This window comes from Triplophysa dalaica, chromosome 1 (assembly GCF_015846415.1).
Source record: "Triplophysa dalaica isolate WHDGS20190420 chromosome 1, ASM1584641v1, whole genome shotgun sequence".
NCBI lineage: Eukaryota > Metazoa > Chordata > Actinopteri > Cypriniformes > Nemacheilidae > Triplophysa > Triplophysa dalaica.
In genome coordinates this window covers 29898326-29917556 of record NC_079542.1, presented here as the reverse complement: position 1 = coordinate 29917556, position 19231 = coordinate 29898326, and the positions used below count along the sequence as shown (strand labels likewise).

Here is a 19231-nt window from a genome sequence, read left to right as displayed (position 1 = left end):
TGTGGAAAACCAAGCGTATCTTTCTAGTATCTGAATGATACATGACCAATTCCTGCAATTTGTGACAAAAACAGAAACATCCTACAATTGAAAAACACCAGACAAAACTTAACAAGAATACTTAATTGATCAAAATGTGGAAAACCAGGCGTGACTTTCTAGAACTTGATTCAAGGTTAATTGCCTAAATCTATTTCTTTTTTCAAGTACTCACATAGACATGAAGCCACTTAGATCATGCTACTTTCCTCAATATCGCCAAAAGCAATAAAGAACATTCATCAACTGCACAAAGCATGTGAAATCGAATCACTACTACATGCCAGATTCACGCTCTAAAAGAAGCATATAAGCTCATCATCGTGGTTTGGGAAACAAACACTTACGAAACACATTTCTAAGTAAAATAACTATAGAAATGATCCCTGAAAGTATAGTCCTAAATTTGCTGACCAAACACCAGAGGTAGTCTGATCTGAAGAGTGTTTCCTCATGTAACGGTTTGGAGCGTTTTTGGAAGCTCAAACCTTCCCGTTCGAGCCACTTTTAAACGTATACGTCAAAACAACAGGCAGACATATCCTTTTGTGTATTCTTTTGCTTTTAAAAAAAGGAGCAGAAACATGACCAATTCCTGCAATTTCTGACTATAAAACAGTACCGATATATAAATGAAAACACAAGACAAAATTTAACAAAAATACTCAATTGACCAAAATGTGGAAAACCAAGCGTATCTTTCTAGTATCCGAATGATACATGACCAATTCCTGCAATTTGTGACAAAAACAGAAACATCCTACAATTGAAAAACACCATACAAAACTTAACAAGAATACTCAATTGATCAAAATGTGGAAAACCAGGCGTAACTTTCTAGGACTTGATTCAAGGTTAATTGCTTAAATCTATTTCTTTTTTCAAGTACTCACATAGACATGAAGCCACTTAGATCATGCTACTTTCCTCAATATCGCCAAAATCAATAAAGAACATTCATCAACTGCACAAAGCATGTGAACCGAATCACTACTACATGCCAGATTCACGCTCTAAAAGAAGCATCTAAGCTCATCATCCTGGTTTGGGAAACCATCACTTAGGAAACACATTTCCAAGTAAAATAACTATAGAAATGATCCCTGAAAGTATAGTCCTAAATTTCTCGCCAAAACACCAGAGGAATTCTGATCTGAAGAGTATTTCCTCAGTAACGGTGTGGAGCGTTTTTTTGAAGCTCAAACCTTCCCGATGGAGCCACTTTTAAACGTATACGTCAAAACAACAGGCAGACATATCCTTTTGTGTATTCTTTTGCTTTAAAAAAAGGAGCAGAAACATGACCAATTCCTGCAAGTTGTGACCATAAAACAGTACCGACATATAAATTAAAACACAAGACAAAATTTAACAAAAATACTCAATTGACCAAAATGTGGAAAACCAAGCATATCTTTCTAGTATCTGAATGATACATGAACAATTCCTGGAATTTGTGACAAAAACAGAAACATCTAAACTCATCATCGTGGTTTGGGAAACAAACACTTACAAAACACATTTCCGAGTAAAATAACTACAGAAATTATCCCTGAAAGTATAGTCCTAAATTTATTGACAAAACACCAGAGGAAGTCTGATCTGAAGAGTATTTCCTCAGTAACGGTTTGGCGCGTTTGGTAAGCTCAAACCTTTCCTTTCAAGCCACCTTTAAACGTACATGTCAAAACAACAGGCAGAAATATCCTTTCGTTTACTTGGTTGCTTTTAAAAATGTAAAAAAACATGACCAGTTCCTGAAATTTGTGACCATAAAACGGAAACGTCCTACAATTGAAAAAATTGAAATGTGATTGGACAGAGAGTAGCCGTTAATGTCCTAGGTCAGAGCACAGATAGCAAATCTTTGCGGCCCAAATCTTGCCCACACCTTACTACCCATACATTACTCATCTGGCCCACATACCGCGAGGAATGATGGCACTTGTCAAACATCAAAACAAATAAAGCAGATCTGACCCAAATATAAACAAAAGTTCATTTCAATTCTGACCCAGATTTATGCCAAAACCAACACCTTTCTGTGCTCCTGTTTGACAGAATTTGTATTGAGTTTCATTATTGTTATAGTGATGATTGAGCCATTAGTGATGAACATCTGCTGTTACCAAACAGCATAACTGCAGAAATGTTCAACAAAAACTAAAAAATGTAATTTACCAAAAGAAACACAACAACTTCAACCTTAAATTCAACCCAGCTAAAAGTTTGTCATAAGAACGTACCTTAGAGGTTTTGCATGTGTTTGAATATGTTTGGTAATGTTACATTCATGGTTTCTTGAGTTGGGATCTTGACACTGGTCTATTTCTTTGAGAGATCTGCTGAACCTGCGTTCTTACAAAGCACACTAGTCATGGCAGAGCAAATGTGATCCTTAGTCAATGGTTTTGGTAGGGAAGTGTAGCAGACTTCAAGTGGTAACCACAGGACACAATGGAAATACGGCCACACGACGACTGAAGGGATGATACTCTGTTATTTATTCACCCTTAAACAGAGAAGTGAGGCACAATTAGGGACATTCGAGAAGGCCTAACGTAACTCTCTAATTCCTCCGTTTCCCCGTCTGCATACTCCATGCGCCTAAATGCGAACGCTTAAAGGAGAAGCGATATAGTTTACGTAGGTGTCCCACTAATTAGAGCCCCACATACAACAATTGATAGGAACTCTCGATCGGAACCATTGAAAACAGTACATTGAAAACAAGTTTTCCTGAAGTTAACAGTATATACTACATTTCTTATTACACATAAAAAAAAATTATAATAAAAAAAAATAAAAAACTCAAATGCCTAAATTGACCGGCTACATACTTCCCCCTTAACTTCACAAAACTTGAGCTTACACCTTTATGTTGAATAAAGGAGCAAATAGGGCAATTAGATTGTTACTTGACAACATCATTCTGTCATACAACATTCATGTTTCCCGACACTCACGGGAAAAAGAACATAAGAAAGTTGATCAGGCTCTCAGATATTCTTTTGCTGAAGAGGTGCCTTATACACCACTAAATGTGACTTAATTTACACTTTTTTTTTGTTGCCTCACATTCTTATTACTGGGCCCACATTACTTGAAAACCCTGACCCTGGGTCAGAATCGTCTGATTTACTCTCAGGCTTTCCAGGATCCATTACACTCTCTTGTTCTCCCGCATCTAATCTCCCTTCGACCAAATTATCTGTGTCAGGTAAGGAAGCAACCCACTCAGCAGTACGCTCTGTTTCAAGAAGGTCACTCCCCAGTACAGAATTATGTGCCAAAGCTTCATCTGACTGCTCCTGGCTGGCTAATGAGTCATCGTGGAAAGACTCATCTTCATGGTCTCCTTCTTCAAGAGGCAGAAAGTTGGCTTGCAACATAAGGTTACGATGTACTGCCTTCTCTTGACCCGTACTGATATTCTTAACACGATAAATGTGGCATCTGGAGTCTTTAGACACCACCACATAGGGCACTGATTCCCACTTATCAGCCAGTTTTCTCCGTCCTCTTTCACCCTTGTTGGCTAACAGTACTCTCCTATTGTAGAATTCAGCCTGTCGTTGCTGACTTGCACTAGCATTAGCCTGAGCAAGGTTAAGTGCCTCCTTGAGATCATCTCTCATTTTTGCAACGTAGCTGCCATAGTCTGCGATGTCATCATCTCTTCCAACACTATGGAACATAACATCTATTGGCAGACGAGGGATCCTTCCATACATCAGTGTAATACAACTCCATAAAATGGAAGGAAGGAGTCGGAAACCGGAAGACATTCAAAACATTTAATAAAGTAATATAACAGCCGGCGCCCCTCACGGACGACCGCCGGCGAACAAAACATAAATATAAATATAAACTTAACATAAGTTCGGGCCCGGTCCTCTCTCTTCGACGGTCCGGTCGCTCGTTCCTTTTATATGCTCCCTATCTCGTACGTGATTCGAGCCCGGTGTGCGCACAGCTGGCGATAATTCACAATTACTCACCGGACTCGAACCACGGTCTCGCCCCGCCTACTCTACTACAATCAGACAGAATGGTGCGTAACCCGTTGATTCATGAGCGGTGCAGTTATAGGTGAACGTCAGTGTTTGTAACATCTGTGGCCACTTTTGCTTAACTCTTGGGGGTAGGGCTCGTATCATACTGCCTAGTGTGCGATTAAACCGCTCAGTGTGACCATTCCCCATAGGATGATAAGCAGTCGTTCTCGACCTCTTGACACCTGCAATCTGCAGCAATTCCTGGATCAGTTCACTCTCAAAGTTTGCACCCTGATCTGAATGGATCCTCTCTGGGAATACATAGATGCAGAAATATCTGTCCCACAGTTGGCAAGCTACTTGCTGGGCTGTTTGGTTATTTCTCTGGTCAAATGAAGTATTCTGGCGTGGCCCTGGTGACCAGCATCGCCATGTACTCCCTGCAGGACTTGTTCGATGAGTGAAGCTGGGACGATATATTGCCAACGTTTCTTTCCTGTTAGCTGGTCTGTGCACACACGATACAAAACTCCATCCAACATTTTCAACCTCTACTACTGCTTGAGAGTCTTCAGGATTTTTAACGAATCTTTTGTCCTCTCACGTCTTGATGGCCTCCTGCCACGGGAGACATAAGAAAGAACTTGAGCCAAAACAGGATCTTCTGACTGTTTATCCTGAAGCTCTTTCAGTGTAAATGCTGGCAGCACACTTTGCCCACCTGGAATTAAGTTGTGCACATCCTGAGTTAGCCAATAATGCACTTCTCCCATTGGGCCAGCATTCCACTCAACCTGGTTCATCAGTATGGTAGACACTTCATCTGAGGAGAACGAGAAACCATTTGGCTCTTTGTCAGAGACAGGGGGTTCGACACTTTGACACTTAGCACTGATTCTGAAAGCGTGCTGTACTACCTCTTTGAAGTGATTGGCCTCCTCCAGCAGTCTCTCGTAAGGCTCTTTTACCAACCTCCGACTTGCACGTCCTCGGACAAAGGGTTGTCGACTCATGGCATCTGCCACCACGTTCTTGCTCCCGGGGATGTACTGGATACTAAAGTCATATGGTGCCAACTTGGCGACCCACCTCTGCTCACACGCATCGAGCTTTGGCTTCGTCAGGATGTACGTCAACAGATTATTATCCGTCCAGACGGTGAAGGAATGGCCTTTCAGCCAGTGGCTGAATTTGTCACAGACAGACCACTTTAAAGCCAGGAACTCAAAGCGGTGAGCAGGGTAGTTGCTTTGTGCATTTGAGAGAGCCTTACTAGCGAAAGCGACAGGACGTGCTCTAGTTTCGACTTCTGAGACTGGAGAAAGTACAGCGCCCAATCCATCCAGAGAGGCGTCTGTTGAAAGGATGAAGGGGCGGTTGAAATCTGGGTGTGCAAGCACTACTGACTCCAAAAGGTCTGACTTCAGATTATTGAATCACGCTGTTCCCTCTTCCATTCACTTGGGTTCAGCCTCCTGAAGGCAGATGGCTTTGTTCCGTTACTCTTTTGTCCCCTCGGTGCAGCGGTCAGTGCGAACAAGGGTTTAGCTATGCTAGAGCAGTTCTATATGAATCGCTGATAAAACATAACCATGCTCAGGAACGACTTTATTTTTTTTTGAGACGGCGTAACACCATCTTCCATCATAAGGTCTGTTTCGGTTATCGCTGTAATGGCTTGAACTTTGTCGGTGTCGGCCGTTACCCCTCTCTCATCAATCACTTGACCTAGAAACCATACAATCAGACGTAGCAGGTGGTACTTTTTCGGGGCAAGTTTTAGACCATGGGTTCTCAGGCGGCTGAACACCAGCTCGAGCCATTCCATCATCATACTCTCATTTGGTGCAAACACTAGAAGGTCGTCTAGGTAACAGAGAATGGTAAGAAAGTTCTGGTCCTCGAATATGCCCATCATTAGACGCATAAAACTTGCAGGACTGTTACACAAACCTTGAGGGAGTCGGTTGAACTCATAGAGTCCCATTGGTGTTGTGAAAGCAGTGAATATTTTATCTTCCTCTGCCATCTCTATATTGTAGAATCCTGAGTTAAGATCCATAGCACTGAATATTGCATTCCCGCCAAGCGCAGCTAGACAATCTGCCTGGTGTGGCAAAGGATGGGCGTCTTTAGTAGTGCGGGCATTCAGCCATCGATAGTCGACACAGATGCGCAAATCTCCGCTTTTCTTCCAGACGAGCACCAGCGGGGAGGCCCACTCACTTGAGGATTTACAAATTATCTCAAGCTCCTCCATTTCCGAAAGAACATGTCTGAGCTTGTGGTAATGGGCGGGTGGCTCACGTCGGTAAGGCAGTCTAAAGGGGCGACCATCTGCAAGATGTATTCGGTGAGAGAATTCCTTCGCTTTGCCACAGTCCAATTTACCCTTTGAGAACAAGTCCTCATATTTACATACTAGCTGTACAAGTTGTTCCTTCCAATGCGATGACACCTCACAACACCCAACATCAAGGACACTTAAACTGATTTTGCTCAGTCTATCGCAGAAACTTGAATCAGCGGATCTACTGTCAGAGACTGAAACACCTGCAGTTTGGTTCATGACTTCCAGTTCATTGCTGGCCAGATGCTGGGGACTGATATCCAAGTCCTCCAAAGCTACACAAGGGTATACATCAGCCAACTTGGTGTTTCTCCGCAATGTTATGGGCTTTTCTGTAGCATTTAGCACCTTGACTGGCACCCATCTGTCACCACTCATGGAGGCTACCACCCGCCCAATGACAATGTTCTTATGTGACTGAGACTTTTCAGGCTCCACGAGGACAGCACTTCCCTCAGAAACAGGTGTAAAAGCAGGTAAGCGTCCCCAGACGAGGTGTTCTTGTTGAAGACACAGCACTACGGCCTGGTTGAGTTTGGCCGTTCCTATCTTTTCGGGCATTTCAGTGCCTTTCCACCTGTGGAGGCCAGACAACATGTCATTAAATTGCATAATATCCTCATCTCCTGAACTTTCAGGTCCATTTAGGACATGCCAGTACCCATGTGTACTCTTCATCTGGCTAATGATGTTCTTGATAACATTAGTGCCCAAGATCATTTCGTCTTGCTAACCAGGTACAGTAAGAGTGGGAACACTAACCTCATGTCCATACACTTCCATTTAAAGCTGGTAGATACTCTCTGGTTGGATGCTAACTCCACTGCAACCAACAAGGACGATATTAGGGCGCATTTCACTGGGGGTGAGCGCAACTCCTGCACTCTTCAACTTGCGTTCGGCCTCCACATTCATAGTACAGGCCATGGACCCACTATCAAGCAGAGCACGTAATGTAACTGGGGCCCCTGAAACGGCAACATCAGCGTAAAACAGGCTGTCAGCTCTTTCCAACTTCATAACATATTGATATAGAACACTTTTATCAGGGATTGCTTTGCAGCTTTCTTCATACACCCGAAGGTCATCTTTGCTGTTGAGGGTTTCACTTTTCCCGCTCACATAGTCCCCTCCCCAATGTGAGCAGGATAGTTTTCCTGAGGTTGAGGCACCATGTTTGGCTGGGAAGCTGGTTCTGTAACATTAGGACAATCTTTACGCTGGTGTCCACTCCTCATGCAGACAAAACACTGTCTCTCTCGTATGCAGTGTGAGCGAGTGGAGTGTGTTGTGTCTCCACAAATGCGGCAAGACAGAAAGCGAGCTCCATGTCTTTGGACGGGCCTTGAAGGACCATACGTCGGCTGACTAGTCCGTTCAAGCACTCTCCCTAACATGCTGAGGACTTGTTCTAATTCATCAGGATTGGCTGCATCACCTGTCTTAGGATGGTTACTTGGAGTGCATGCTGCGGCATTGATATCAGTTATTTCACTTTCCACAACTTCAACGTTAGAGGTTGCTGTAGCTGTCGATACTTGAAGGGTGCGAGGCATAACTGTACTGGATGCTCTGCAAAACTGACTTTCCCTATGATGTTCATCAATGGCCTCCTGTATCTCTTCGACCGACCATTTGCTCATAGGCTTACATTTAAACACACTGGACAGTTCTGGGTCAGGGCAGTTTCGTATGAACATCATGGCTACTTCCACACTCATGTTCTCCATGTTACTCCCACTACGTTCTAAGTGACCCTTGGCTTGTTCAGATGCAGAGTTCAATCTCACCCAATAGTCGACGGAGCTTTCCCCAGCTTTAGGCTGTGTTGCGTAAAAAGCTGCCAATGGCAACAGTGACACTGGGTGATCACTAAAGTAGTGTCACAACATATCATACATATTCTCAACACTCGCTGGACTGGAAGAAGCTGTGCTTTTTAGTCCCACTTTGATTATATTTTTAGCCCTTCCTAGGAGGTGACTCATGACGGTATTGGCTTTCTCTGCTTCGGGGCAACTGCTTTTCTGCAAGTACAGTTCCATAACATCTATTCATTCTTGTACTTGATACTTGTCACTCTGGTCTACCTTGAACATGGGTGGCTCTTTGATGTCAGACCTCACTATGAAGTTGACTTTGGGGGATTCAGAATGGAGCACACTCTTGGTTAGCTCTGGTGGACTTGTAGGTAACTGGTTGACTACACTCTGACTGGCTAGCTGATTATGGACTCACCAATCTGACTACCCAGCTCTCCTATTAACTCTCGTAGCTGTTGTGTGACGTTGGGGCTGGGGTCAGATGGAGTGGAACACGTTGGCTGTGCTAACTCTGGGTGGGGATTTAATTTTGGCTCTGACAAGGTACTTGGAAATAACAGTTTTGGTATGGCCCCTGTATTCTCTCTTACACTATACAGACCCCTACCCCTCCCAGCTTATGGAGTGAATATATCAGAAGTGTCTCGACCTCTTCCGGCCATTCTGAATGGTAAGACAAAAATGAAACCCAAATAAATTAACAGAAATTTTTGAAATATGTAAATATACAGTGGTTACAGATTTGCAAAAAAAACTGAAAGATGAACTCCGTCTTCAAAGGAATGTAAGTGTGAATGTCAACGTCCAATTTGTGCAAATGTCCGATGTACGCTTGCGTGTAGAGTGTACGTCGCAGTCTGGAATCAAGTGGAACTTCACGGTGGACAGGTAAACGCGCGTGTGTGTATGCAAATGTCCGAATAACTTCACTTGAATGTCTGCTGTGTAGATCCCCCTAAACCTCACTCCCAATCCAGGTAACGGCACCAGTTTTATGTAGCAGACTTCAAGTGGTGACCACAGGACACCATGGAAATACGGCCACACGACGACTGAAGTGATGATACTCTGTTATTTATTCACCCTTAAACAGAGAAGTGAGGCACAATTAGGGACATTCGAGAAGGCCTAACGTAACTCTCTAATTCCTCCGGATTCTTCATGTCCGTGTGTCCAAATTTTGAACAAATCTTTTTAGACTGAAAATGAAATAAAAATCCCAGATGTTTTAATGTACTTTCAGGATCAGCAGCACAGCAATTGATTCAAATGTAAACACGGTAGATATCTCACTGACCACCAACCAACACCATTGATTAGAGCATAATTTCAATATTTACAACAATTGTACATTTATGAACAAGAGCTAATATCTAGGGTCATGAGCACATCTCAAGGAAACACTGATCACCATGATGGTGACTTTTTACAGCTGGGATTTTTAGAGAAGTGGAATACTTCCTTCAAGGAAAATGTGATTAAGGCAAAAACTCTTAATCCATCTGCATCCTGCTACTGATGCTGAAATCTACTGAAACCAACTTTGATCCAACTGTGGATCTAACCATTATATTGAACTGTTACAACTCTAATTCATGTAGTTTTTTTTCAAATATGTAATTTGTTTGATGTAAAAAGTTGTGATTTCAAATGAATTCTAAAGTTCATGCCATTTAATTTATTTTTATTAATCAGTCCTTCAGAAGTTTGGAAGACCATCTGTCAGAAGTAGAGGACAGGCAGCCCTATGTTCTGCCACTGGACAAACCAAAGCAGATGAGCTGAAGTTCTATATTGTGGTTGACAAGAATTTCATACCCTTTCAAGTAATTACTTCTCTGGGAGCTTTCAACGGTCTTTTTAAAGCTCTTTTCATCTTTGGTGCACAATATGACCGATCTCTCAGCAACATGTTCACCTTTATCCAGACAACAGTATACAAAATCCACTTGAGAGTTGAGAGCAAAATTGTTATACAATTAGTTTTATGGAAAGTACTACATGATAAGATGATTTATTTGCAAGTTATTGCTGGGTATAACAATTAAATTATTTTGAGATCTGAAGTTAGCTCATCCCAGTCAACACGATGATGTCACCATGAGCTTTCAGAATACTCACGATGAAGTCAAACTGTGATCTTAGAGGTTTAAATTTGACTGGTTTGTGAATATGTTGACAATAGAAAGCTTAGAACACTTCGTTGATGATTTAAAGTTTGACCTGAAATAAATAGTTCTCTGCATAGTTCTACAAAATCCAAGCAAAGAAATTTTAGAGAATGTTTTTAAAGGTGTTGATATTCCATTCTTTGCTCTAAACACAGACAACAAATTGAAAAGATACTTTCAAAGGAAGTGTGTATAGTGCAGCCAGTTGAGGTACCTCTAGGCATTAGTTATGTCGCAAGAAAAAACGACAAACTAGAGCATATGAGCAACCGCGGTTAATGATAAATTTATATACCAATACTGAAAGCATTAGAATATATTTTTATGAGCTCTGATGTGTGTAAATTCATGCAGAACTGCAATCAAAGTGTCATTTTAGAAGATTTCTGTGACGGAAAACAATGGGTGATTTTTAAAATAAGTTCCAAGTCAAAGATTTGCTCTTCAAATTCAACTATATTACGACAATTTTGAAACTGCTAATCCCTTAGGATCAAAACATGGCATTCATAAACTTGGTTGTCTATACTTCATTCTCCGAAACCTTCCCCCAAAGGTAAATTCAACTCTAATGAACATTCATCTAGTTTCATTCTTTCACTCACAAGATGCCAAAAAGTATGGAATAGATTCAATATTAAAGCCTATTGTAGACGATATGAAGATTTTAGAGACTGACGGAATAAAGGTCTCTTTCTGTGAGATGCCCGTATGGGGTACGCTTGCACAAATTACCGGTGACAACTTGGGCATTCCCTCAATTCTTGGTTTTATGGATTCCTTTAGTGCAAACAATTTCTGCCATTTATACTTGATTTATTAAGTTTTGTCCCAAGACGTTTTTTGCAGAGTATGATCAACGGCTGACATTGAGAACAAAGACTGTGAAAGTTCAGCATAGTTTTCCTCATTAAAAGGAACCAACTCTCACATCTTCACATGGAATTTCACGAGTTCACAGCAAATAATTAAAGGGGGGGCAGCGTGGATACGCTGAGAATTTAGTATGCGTATTTGGCGTGCTGTCCGGGGAGAGGGCTCCGGGGTCGGCATTCTCTCCCGACCCTGGAGCGCTCCCCCTTTGTTCGGGGCGAGGGCTCTGGTCTCTGTTTGCCCGTGCCCCGAGCGCTTTCCCCCCCTTTTGGGTAGAAAATAGTTTTTTATGGTGAGGAGTCGGGGTGGAGGTGGGATGCTGCAAAAATCTATGAATGAAGGAGGTAAGGCGGTTTCACGATTTATAGAGCTCGTTCTGGTTTGGAAGGATAAGTGATGTGATTGCTAATGCCGGGCAGCTGCTTAATTATTTGCACGTGCTCCTCCCGAACTTTGTTAATAAAACATCATTTCACGAGTTCACCTTAGCAAATAATTAAAGGTGGGGCAGCGTGGATACGCTGAGAATTTAGTATGCGTATTTGGCGTGCTGTCCGGGGAGAGGGCTCCGGGGTCGGCATTCTCTCCCGACCCCGGAGCGCTCCCCCTTTGTCCGGGGCGAGGGCTCTGGTCTCTGTTTGCCCGTGCCCCGAGCGCTTTCCCCCAAAAATGCGACTGGTGCAGGACAGCAGCCAAAGCTGGGCGTTATTGCCCCCCCAAAAATTTGCAAGGTTTACAGCTTTGAGTTGCTGGCCTTCGTTTTGAATAGGGTCCCGGCTGGAGCCTCTGCGGGGTTTTATTTCTGTGGGCTTCTGTGCGGTATGGATACTGGTGTGGTCATTGGAAACGTGGATGAGGCCCCTGTGCGGAAGGTGCTGCTGCTGCGGTTTAAACGACGTGTATGGGAACCCCTACTGGGACGACGCTACGTCTGAGGCGGTAGAAAGCAACTGCCGGGGCGGCGTTGCTGCGGCGGATTTAGATATAGATAAAAGGGGCCCGGCTGGGGTAGCACTGCTGCGGTAGTGTAAACAACGGATAAAGGCCCCTGCTGGGGTGGCGTTGCTGCTGCGGTGTGAAAATGTAGATGAGAGACCCCTGCTGGGGTTGCGCTGCTGCTGCAGTGTGGAATATAGGTAGAACCCCTGCTGGGGCGTCAATGCTGGTGCAGTGGGAAATACAGATGAAGGCCTCTGCTGGGGAAGCACTGCTGCTGCAGTGTGAAATATAGATAGAGACCCCTGCTGGGGTGGTACTGCTGCGGCAGTGTGAGATAGAGGCCCCTGCTGAGGCGATACTGCTGCTGCAGTGTGAAATAAAAGCCCCTGCTGGGGCGTCACTGCTGGTGCAGTGGGAAATACAGGTGAAGGTCCCTGCTCGGGAAGCACTGCTGCTGCAGTGTGAAATAGATAAAGACCCCTGCTGGGGTTGTACTGCTGCGGCAGTGTGAGATAGATAAAGACCCCTGCTGGGGTTGTACTGCTGTGGCAGTGTGAGATAGATAAAGACCCCTGCTGGGGTTGTACTGCTGCGGCAGTGTGAGATAGATAAAGACCCCTGCTGGGGTTGTACTGCTGCGGCAGTGTGAGATAGATAAAGACCCCTGCTGGGGTTGTACTGCTGCGGCAGTGTGAGATAGATAAAGACCCCTGCTGGGGTTGTACTGCTGCGGCAGTGTGAGATAGAGGCAGAGGTGGACAATCCTGGGCCATAAAGTAAAAGTCCTGACATATTTTTGTTTCACCCATGAACTCAGCAGCTGATTTCACCAGCGGAGGAACCAAAACATTTCTTTCAAGTCACAAGCAAGTCTCAAGTCAAATCTCAAGTCCTCAAAGAGTTAAAGTTAATGAGATGATTAAGTGAGTAATTAAATGATAATTGAGTGATGAACACCTGCTGTTAACAATCAACATCACTGAAGAAAAGAGAAACACAAGCACTACAACTGACTTCAGCCACAGCCTTGGATGACATCAGCTGAAAAAAAAAACATTTCCACCATAATTGTGATCAGTGTTTGCTTTAGTTGTGCTCTTGAGCCTTTCATGAAGTGGATCTGTTTCTGTCTCTCCTCTACACCTATAGCTGGTATGTCTTGAGCGCACTGGAGGTCTCATAGACTCTCCACATATGATTATAAAGCACTTTAGGTGTACAGGAATATACAATTGAGCGCTATATAAATGTACTATTCCTTCAAAGGTAATTGCTTCTTAAAAATTACAATATTTTTTCATAGCAAACATTTGTTCAATGCTAAATCAAATCTTGAATAGTTTGTGTTTCAGGTTTAAATCTTTCTGGGTTTATGATCTGCATTTGGAAATAAAACCTCCTAAATCAATTGCACGATATAGCTTCAATATTGCGATCAGTCTTTTACACATGAACATTTATCATATGAACCTCAACAGTGGTGACAATTATAAGTCATACTGCATTGCATGATGGGAGTTTTTCATGCATTGAGGCTAAGAGTATTTTGTTGAGCGTCACCATTGTTGAGCTTCATATGATGGTTCTTGATCTCTGTCTAGAAGGTTTTAAGTTAGCATTTGTTTTGTTGCTTTAAATTTTCTAACTGATACTGATAGAAATACATTTTTAACACGGAGTGTACAGGGATCATCACGCTAAAGATAAACATGAATATGAACAAAAAGAGATATCTTGCCCGCAAACATTTCAGTTTCAGATCAACCCATCATAAAAAAACAGTGAAGAGTTAAACACTTCACAGAACTGATCTTTCTGCCTTACAATAGTACAATAATTGATACAGTGCAAAATCTAACTATAGAGTCAAGGGGCAAGAGTCCAACTAAAGCAAACACTGATCTCCATGATGGTGACATCAATTAACCAATAAAACATCAACATCTCAATAACAGCAGGTGTTCATCACTAATGCTCAATCATCATTTAATTACTCACTTAATCATCTCATTAACTTTAACTCTTTGAGGACTTGAGATTTGACTTGAGACTTGCTTGTGACTTGAAAGAAATGTTTTGGTTCCTCCGCTGGTGAAATCAGCTGCTGAGTTCATGGGTGAAACAAAAATATGGCAGGACTTTTACTTTATGGCCCAGGATTGTCCACCTCTGGATAGAGGCCCCTGCTGAGGCGGTACTGCTGCTGCAGTTGAAATAAAAGCCCCTGCTGGGGCGTCACTGCTGGTGCAGTGGGAAATACAGGTGAAGGCCCCTGCTGGGGAAGCACTGCTGCTGCAGTGTGAAATATAGATAAAGACCCCTGCTGGGGTTGTACTGCTGCGGCAGTGTGAGATAGAGGCCCCTGCTGAGGCGGTACTGCTGCTGCAGTTGAAATAAATGCCCCTGCTGGGGCGTCACTGCTGGTGCGGTGGGAAATACAGGTGAAGGCCCCTGCTGGGGAAGCACTGCTGCTGCAGTGTGAAATGTAGATAAAGACCCCTGCTGGGGTGGCACTGCTGCTGCAGTTGGAAATATAGATGGAAACCCCTGCTGGGGAGCACTGCTGCTGCGGTGTGAAATATAGAAAAAGACCCCTGCTGGGGTGGCGCTGCTGCTGCAGTGGGAAATACAGGTAAAGACCCCTCCTGGGGTGGCACTGCTGCTGCAGTATGAAATATAGGTAAAAGCCCCTGCTGGGGCGTCACTGCTGCTGCAGTGGGAAATACAGGTGAAGGCCCCTGCTGGGGAAGCACTGCTGCTGCAGTGTGAAATATAGATAAAGACCCCTGCTGGGGTGGCACTGCTGCTGCGGTGCGAAATACAGGTAAAGGCCCCTGCTGGGGTGGCACTGCTGCTGCAGTCTGAAATAGAGATAAAAGCCCCTGCTGGGGCGTCACTGCTGTTGCGGTGTGAAATGCAGGTGAAAGCCCCCCTGCTGGGGAAGCACTGCTGCTGCAGTGTGAAATATAGGAAAGGACCCCTGCTGGGGTAGCACTGCTGCTGCAGTGTGAGATATGGATAGGGACCCCTGCTGGGGTAGCACTGCTGCGGCAGTGTGGAAAAATAGGAAAAGGCTGTGGTTGTGAGCTGCTGGTGTGTGTGGGGGATTGCCGGCGGGCTGGGGTTAACGGTTTTGGTTGATGAGGGTTCGGTGTGCTTCTTTAATGTGGGAACGATCAGAACGAATGTAGCTTTTGAAAGCTTCTGAAGACCAGCGGCCGAGTGTTTGGATTTGGTGCTGGGAGAGTCCTTTTTGGGCCGCTGTTTTGGCTGCTCCGATTCTGAAGGAGTGGCTGGAAAAGTTATCGGCTGGGATGCCTGATTGGATCAAGACTAGCTTGAGGTGTTTCTGGAACCAGAAACGCGTGGTGGGGCGGTTGAAATCGTCTACGAAGAGAGGGTCGGAGGGGATTAGGGTTTGTGTGCTTCTGAGCTGGAGGTAGGCTTGGAGGGTTTGGTATTGTTGGAGAGCTGATGGTAGATTAAATATGTATATTAGATGGCCTCTCTTTGTTTGGTCTGTCTTACTCTGTTTAATAAAGTAAGATATTGTGTCGTCATCCATTACGGAGAGATCTGAAATGGTGGGGTGGATGTCTGGATTGAATTTGGATGTGATAGTGAGTTCTGAACATCTGAGGAAACCGAAAAAAGCTAATATGAACATGGCGTCCAGTGTACGGGCAGTGTGCGTGAGTGGTAGCCTTGGCGGAGAGTGATTATGCACTTAGTTAGTATTTCTAGTGTTATGGGTTTTCTGGGGTCAGGGCGGGAGGGGTGGGCTCTTTAGATGCCTTTGATCAGCATGGAGGTCTGTGAGCTGGCTATTTGGGGTGAAGGTGATCCGAAAATGAGTTTGTGGAAAAATTGTAATCCGCTTAGGTATCCTTTAATGGAACTGGCTTGGAGGTTTTTTGAGGTGTTTAGGTGGGAGATGAATGAGGTGATGGCTAGCATTGAGAAGTCTGGGAATGTTAGGATGAATTTAGCGTGGAACGATTTGAAACATTTCCAAGCTGTGAGATAAGATTGTAGGGTCCTGGGGGAGACTGAGAGGATGATGTGGCTGAGAGAGACGTCAAGGAGGGGCTTCAGTGGGTGGCCTAGGGGAATATTGGTTACGAATAGGGAGGTACTAGGGTGGGGTGTTGGACTGCTTCTGAAACTAGCTGCCTGAACTTCGGCTAATATCTGGTCCGTAATGTTGCTGGCTACGGGAGGAGGTTCCCAGGCTGGTGCGTTCGGGGGGATGGCTATTGGTGTTGCGGAGTAAATGGTGAAGGCGGCACGGGATGTGGTGTGTGGGAACAAAGGGGCGGCTGCTGGAGCCGCGTACGGATGCAGCATCACGCTTTGGGCGGCTCCAGAGCCTGAGGCAATAGGAAATGGAGAGGAAGCTTGAACCTGCGCCTGTGCCTGTAACGGAGGCAGCCTCGCGTTATCAATTGGCAGTGTGGCTGCAGGCCAGTGGCTAGGGTAGGATAGAGTGTTGTGGAATAAGGGGGCGGCTGCTGGAGCCGCGTACGGATGCAGCATCACGTTTTGTGCGGCTCCAGAGCCTGTGGCAATAGGAAAATTGAAAAAGGTTTGGGCCTGCGCCTGTGCCGGAGGCAACCTCGCGGTATCTGAAGGCATTGGGGCTGCAGGCCAGAGACCGGAGGGAAAGTGGGACGGAGGATAGTGGGATAGGGTAGGGAGGGTTGCCGCTGGCGGGCGCGTTCTCGCGCCGCCGTGGTGGTGATGGACCGGCGTGGAGTCGTCGGAGGTGCTGGACTCGGGTGATCCTGCAGCCGGCTGGTTGCTGGTGTCCGCGTGGTCCGGGGCGTGGCTTAGGCTGGCCGAGTGCCGTCCTTGTTTGCTTGGTGAACGGCGCCTCTTCCTAGCCGCGGTTGGAGTAGACGATTCCTGGTGTTGGAGGATTGTGGTGCTGCAGGTCTTGTCAGCGGCTTTTAGTTTTGATGTCGGAGCGGTTGTTAGAACTCCGGGCAGGCTGGAGGTGTATAGGTGGTTTAACTCCGCCTTTGTTGCCTTCTTGGAGAAAGGGATGTCTGCATTTTCTAGAGCCTGTCTCAGGATTACGACTGTCCATTTCTTCATCTCAGGAATCGAGCGTTGAGCCGAGGTGTAGAAAGAGGCGGAAGAAGCTGCTGATGCCCTGGATGGCGGAGTAGATGACGCCGTGTTGCTTCGTCGTTTTGGGGTGTGACGGACGGTGCGGGAGGGCTGGCAGCCTCTTGGTGTCTCTGTCCTCTTACCCGTAACAGCTTCTTGTCCTGTGCTGGTGCTTTGGTGAGCGGTCGAGTTTTCTGAGGGACCCTGGTCGGCAAAGAAGTCGTTGTTTTCCATTTCAGAATTGTCGATCTCAGACATGCTGCTGTATGCTGCAAAAATCTATGAATGAAGGAGGTAAGGCGGTTTCACGATTTATAGAGCTCGTTCTGGTTTGGAAGGATAAGTGATGTGATTGCTAATGCCGGGCAGCTGCGTGATTTCTGATGCCGTGCAGCTGCTTAATTATTTGCACGTGCTCCTCCCGAACTTTGTTAATAAAACATCATTAAGCGCAACAGCAGTCTCAATACACTCTCATACTTTAATGTATCTAACAACTTTGCATTTGATATAATGCACAATATTTTAGAGGGTGTGGGTCATTCTGAGATGAAACTTCTGTTTGATTATATGGTTAAGAACAATTTCATTTCAAAAGAAAGCCTACTCAACAGAGTCTATGCCTTTAACTATGGCCACATGGAAAAAGCGAATCGGCCTACTAAAATAAACTTGGACTGAGAAGGTAATGGCATTGGATTAAACGCTGCACAGAGTCTTTGTTTGACAACAAACATACCACTGATCTTGGTGATGTTATTCCTCATGGAGACCTGCATTAGTATTTGTTACTGCTGCTTTTGCAGATCATTGTGTTCTCACCGTCCGTCACAGAGGGTATGACTGTGTTTTTGAAACACCTCATTACAGACCATCATAAACTTTTTAAGGAGCTCTACCCATCCAAAAGGCTAATTCCTAAACATCACCTTATGTTGCATTATCCTCGCTGTATTAGGAGAATTGGTCCTTTGTTGAATGTTAGGTCAAATTCAACATACAAAGTGGGTAAAATGCTCTAGAGCAGAGTACGGAGTTGGCCTTTTCGTGTGTTCTAATGTTATTGTCGAAATGCCTATTTTTCAGCAAAATACTAAATATATAAATGTTCAGAGAGCAAGTTTTATTGTTGTTAAAAGACTATGATTCAATGTTAATTGGACCCATTGGAATTTGGGTTTCTCGCCACACAGGACAGTGTTGGCTTGCTCACCGGGAGACTGCATTTATTTATTTATTAATTATTAATTATTTATTAGAATGATCTTGCTTGTTCTATAAACACCACGCACTGCACTTTACCTTTGTGTTTTTCTGTTTTTCCTGTGTGCTCCTGTAAATATCCTGTAAAGCTGTTTGGAACAATGCACATTGTGAAAAGCACCATATAAATAAACTTGAATTGAATTGAATTTATTGAACATGTCCATGCCTACATAAATTCTTTTTTTGTTTTAAATTCTTTTTAAGGAAAAGTCTATTTTATCAGAATGAATGTTTTCAAACCAGACTTTTAAACATTACGGTTGATTTAAAAGATGGCATGTTGAATTGATGTATTTTCAAAGTAAATATGATACTGTAGTATTTTACTTGTTAAAAGACTTGTCAACTTCTAATTAAAATCTGTATTGAAAAGAATTTACTTGTTTGAAATGTCAGTGTGATTGATTAGCATATGAATTAAGTAATTGTATATTTTATTAGAATTCATGTGTTTCAGTGTTTAAAATTGATGATTTAAAGGACATACTTCTTTGAATCTCAACGGATATGTGTATTTTCATACCAGACCATGCACAATGTTATTGCATTGTTTAATTTGTTGTTTGACAAATTTCAATAAATTGTCAGAAATAAAAGTCACTTGGTTTTGAAAAAAGGTTTATGTTTTACATTTCATTACCTTAGTATTTAATAATGATT

General features: G+C 43.9%; 2 non-coding genes and 1 pseudogene across 2 annotated transcripts; all 3 read right to left on the bottom strand.

The window, feature by feature from the left end:
- Nucleotides 1–225: 225 nt before the first annotated feature.
- On the bottom strand, nt 226–441 carry LOC130430700 (small nucleolar RNA U3). Its single transcript, XR_008907886.1, has one exon. It is a non-coding gene; the product is annotated as a small nucleolar RNA U3 (small nucleolar RNA).
- Nucleotides 442–943: 502 nt separating this feature from the next.
- LOC130431240 (small nucleolar RNA U3) lies at nt 944–1158 on the bottom strand. Its single transcript, XR_008908192.1, has one exon. It is a non-coding gene; the product is annotated as a small nucleolar RNA U3 (small nucleolar RNA).
- A 284-nt stretch (nt 1159–1442) lies between these two features.
- Nucleotides 1443–1607, bottom strand: LOC130431691 (small nucleolar RNA U3; annotated as a pseudogene).
- Between the last annotated feature and the right edge of the window lie 17624 nt (nt 1608–19231).